Below are 5,119 nucleotides of genomic sequence, written 5' to 3' on the forward strand. Positions count from 1 at the left end.
ATACATATAAGTGTATCTATGTATTTGTATATTATATGTATGCGTATGCATATAACGCGGAGAAACCGGAGGAGCAGAGACATGACGTAGACTCGCGCGGTCGCGTTCACTTTGGAGACAGACCAACCAGGAGGGATGGTCGGAAGAGACCCGGGGTTGAGAGAGCGAAAGGGGTAGAGTGGCTGAGGTGGCGGGTTACAGAGATGGATATAGACAGATAGAGGTGGATAGAGAGAGGTCGCGAGGCTTGAATGGGGCTAGTTTGAGATAGTTAGCGGGCCTTCAGGGGCACAATCGGCCGCGATTGGCGGGCCTACAATCACACGTCGCATTATATGTCCATCAGCACGGCGGATCTCGCAAATACGCTATAGTGTGAGCGAGCGAACACGCGCGCACACTAACGCGAGTCGTCGTCCGCTCACCACAAAAATATTGCGATATATTCCGCTTCAGCATTCGTTTTCCTTGCGAATGTTTTTACATTTCGGCATTGTCCGTTTTATCTCTTAAACGTTCTGAACATTGCCGTTGCTGTCGCGCGAAAATTTCACACTGAACGTGTTATCCAAGTTATTTCAAAAAGCAACTCGTTTAGCCCAAGTGGACATTAGATAAAGTGGACAACCATGAATCTCAGTATAAAGAAAGAACGATATTTCTTTTATTCGAGCACGATGTACATAAAAACATTTTAATAGCTTTCTTGGCTGCACAATTTTGTCCTACGCACCTACATGGAAGATACCTACGATTCACTGGGATGGCGGTTAATAAATTCTTAATACATGGCTTTTTTGGGAGCGCCGATGACTTCGTTCGTCCATCCGAGGAAAATGTTCTGCTCGAGAGACGCAGACACGGGACATTCGTCCGGGGGCGAGTTGTCCCATATGCAAATTCGTTTTATTGTCGCGGCACAGAGAGCGTAGTCGAGCAGACGTGGACCCATGTAAACGGTCATCTTCGCTACCCGCCTTAATTTCATTCATGCCCCGCTACTCTCCGGCTACCCCTCTCTCACCGCCCCACTTTAATTACTGCCAATTGCCCTTGCCGCACGCGAATTATGTCATTTCCACATGAGCAGCACTTTAGCGAAATTTTCGCTAGGTAGTCAGAAATGAGACGACTGCAGTCTCGTTCTCTTCCCGCACTCCCCGCGCGCTCCCTCGTCCTGGTGTAGCGTAATAAGGGAATAATTAATTAACTCCACTCCCCCGCGTTTCGTTTTTGCGCTTCGACCCTCGACGGAATAAAATTTACGTGTGTCCCGCGTATTAATTAAATGTCGTATCTTTTCTCTCTCTCTCTCTCTCTCTCTCTCTCTCTCTCTCTCTCTCTCTCGTTTTTTATGAAAGCGCGCAATCGTAATGGTTGATTGAAAATAATCTGAGGAGCGAGTATAAAAAATGCATTATATTGTCTATGATAAGAATACGCGGGATTATAAAATATTTTTGAGTGGCAGCGTCGTGGAAATATTAACAAAATATCTGTAGGCGAAAGGAAGAGACCATTTGTTCTTCTAATTCAATTATTCCTTGTTACAGTCGTATCTGCAGAGAAGCATCCCTCTTCTACTCGAGTTATTAGGCGGCCGGAGTACGAAATTCCCAGCGAGCGGTCAGCGGCGACATTCCGGCGTTGCCAGCACGAATGAAAATTTCACAGTCTCTCGATTCCCTCCAATTCGAAGGATCGCAGAGATCTTTCAGTCACGTCGAATCTCTCGTCGACCTACCTCTGGTTATATGGATCGTCGCATATCTACACGTTGACAGAGAGGATGGGCAGAAAAATAAAGCCCCTGTGCCAGGAGGCTAGACACGATTCCGAAAGTGAATCATGCGAATTAATCTTGTGGAAAATCAGGTCAATCGTGAGACCTCGATGGATCACTTTGTGCACTTGTTGTTGGATCAATCGCCGAAGAAAGCCAAGTAGGATCGAACGTCAATTCAATGATAGCCTTTCTTGATAGCGCGGAAATTTTCGCTACAAATTCATATGCGTTATCATGCATGTAATCAAGTCATTTCATTATGCTGTATATCTCCGTCACATTATTTAATGTATATAATATTTCTTTTTTGTTTCACATTTAGTTATGCTTAGCTACGAAAAAGATTCTTTAATGACAACACCAGTTTATTTTTTTTCCAACATCCCGACGACATGTTTCGCTTAATTGCGCGGGTAGTTGTAGCACATCGTGTAGCACATTAGCGGATACGAAGGCACCGCGTTATCACACCTGGACGATTTTTCTCCATTAGCGGCATTGTTTCCGCACGAGTGTGTCGCCGGCCCGACCGCGCGAGTCACGTGAAACTGATTTGTAGCTGGAGCCAGGTTTATAGAAAAAAAACATGATAACTTCCAGCGGCGACAGAACAAGGCAGCCTTGGTAGTGTCAAGTTGTTAGTTACTAAACAGAAGTTATCTCACAGCTGAGCAGATACCATTGATGGTGCAAAATTGAAGTACGTAATTAAATTACGCGATAATTCTCAAGATTATTATAAAGTAATATTGATACTTAAACGGATTATTTTTTGGATTAATTGAAAAAAAAAACGGAACACCATGGCCATCATTATCTCTGTTTGTATAGTATAGAAACACCAGCACTCAAATCGAATTCGATTAACAAATTTCGATCGTTATCTTATATTATACAGGGTGTCTGAGTTTATCTTTCCACGCAATCATTTTCAAAGTTAAAAGTTATTGGAAAAAAATCGCGTGGGTTGATTATAGTAACGATCGAGTTAGTTCGGAATATTTGCGCGCAAATGTCTCTTAAGCGTGGCAATGCGATAAAGGATTTCCGAAGGTAGTTTAATTTGCATCAGGCCGGCCGGTTGTATTAAAGCGACTCGGATAAGAAAGGATTTCGGGTGGGAGGGGGATGGGGTACCATTAATTCTCACGGAGAATCCGCCTTGCTCTTCTTTTCCGACGTTACGGCAGTTAGTCGTCACTTAGCTAGTTACTCGCTTACTTAGTCCACTTATTTTAATCGGGCGCTCGTCTGCGCCGCCTCAACCCAATTCTCCGCTTGTTTTTACGCCTTATCCCTTAAGGCTAATTCATTAATTAATTCCGTTAGTACCCTACCTACCGCTGCCCTCCCTCCCTCCCTCCTCCCTCATCCTGTGTTCCACCGTCCCGCCCCGTTTCTCTCCCCGTTGATGCAACTCCAGCGAACCTCTTGAAGCACGGGTGGGTGCTCACTAATTAAAGTAATTACTAAATAAATTGCAATTACACTAATGGATCGAGCACGACGACGGATACACTCGTCAGGAACTGTCGCCGAACTTTTCCCCGGTTATGTTGTCGATTACGAGATACCTGCCGATGTCGGTATTCCACTCAGATGTGGTCGTCCTCGTCGTCGTTGTCATCGTTGTCGTCGTCGTCGTCGTCGTCGTCGTCGTCGTCGTCGTCGTCGTCGTCGTCGTCGTCGTCGTCGTCGTCGTCGTCATCGTCGTCATCGTCGTCGTCATCAACGTGACCTTTCTACTAGGCCGAGTAAAATTATAGTTTTATCGTCGTCACTAAGTCTTTGGGTCACTCGCCATGAAGGCGAGGACTCTCTTCGTAAAATTATTATGAAGAAATAGTAGGCTTCGTCGTTTATACATCACTTGTGTGTCGAACCTCGGTGCGATGGTATAAATTTTTCAATTCGATATTTGCGTTAGATAGCAAAATATATTTTCACTACTATGACTTAAAGCGTGATACGCTCTATGAAATGATAAAGGAAGTAATAAAATATTTGGAAATCGCTGCGCGGATTTGATCGCTCTCGGACGCTGAGCGCATCGGCAAACACAGATAGTGCGTCAACGTGTTAATGGGGCTATCAGTCAACATACACGTTTGAGTGACGTCTCAATCAAATACCAACGCGTATTTTGAATTCGCGTTACACCGATCATTCCGATTTTCGCATTCGCGTCGCGGTAACGTTCTTCGAGAATGAGAGCGAGTTTCCTTCTCTTGTGGTTGCTCGATGAATGTACAACATTAACCTGCGACCGCGAAAAGTAAATTCGAAACTGGAGGAGAATAAAACTTTATTGTTGCACCATCCTGATAAATAAATAAATAAAAAAAAAAATAAAAAAAAATAAAAAAAAATAAAAAAAAATAAAAAAAAAAGATAACTCCCTGTATCGGATTTATAATTAGCGACGCCTTCCTTTTCTTTCCTTCAGCAAAAATGAAGGGTTATGCGCGTACAGGTGCACGAACGCACGCCTGAAAGTATGTTATGTCGATCGAACCGACGATCGCAATTATCCAGTAGGTAACGATTCCCGAAGGGCCGCCGCTAATTAATATAACCGGCGACAATTCATTCGCGATTGACAGGAAAATGCGTCGAGCGCGCGGCATCGCGACCGGTCCGCGTGCTCGTGATGGGGTGAAAGGGGGCTTGAGGAGGGACGGAGAGACGAGCGGAGGAGCGGACTGGAGGCTCGCAATTTGTCAGGTGACAGCCGAGAGACTGGAATAAATGGACAATTACACAAATACAATGTTTGACGTCATTTCAATGACGCGAGAGACACCTGTGATTGATTGTTAATTGCCTCGGTTTGTTACCCTGACCAACGGCGGGATTGGTGGGGACGTGCGCGCGATGAGGCGGGGGAGGTGGTCCAGAGCACGATGGATACGAATAATTTAATTGAATCGATCGACGCGCGGGAGTGTTTTCGTCGCTCCCACGCCACTTCTCTCTGTTCCTCCTTTTTATTCAAATCCCGCTCATTTGTCTCGCCGATGCTTTCAGATCTGTTTGCGACATTATCTCGCAAGAGGGGAGGGAGAACGTTGATTCCTTTCTCGCTTATTGCAGCGACAAACTAAATTACTGTTTATCTGAAGAAGAAGTTACACTTGTTATCAGACAATAGGATTGGGCAAGTTCTATCTCTCTGGAATTTGCAATAGAGATTTACCGATTCCTAGTCGTGCGAATGCTTAGCGTCAGTTTTGCATTCATTTCTTTAATAGTTTCTTTAATATAAGCCCATGAGATAAGAGAGAGAGAGAGAGAGAGAGAGAGAGAGAGAGAGAGAGAGAGGGGGGGGGGGAG

This window comes from Atta colombica, unplaced genomic scaffold, assembly GCF_001594045.1.
Source record: "Atta colombica isolate Treedump-2 unplaced genomic scaffold, Acol1.0 scaffold105, whole genome shotgun sequence".
NCBI lineage: Eukaryota > Metazoa > Arthropoda > Insecta > Hymenoptera > Formicidae > Atta > Atta colombica.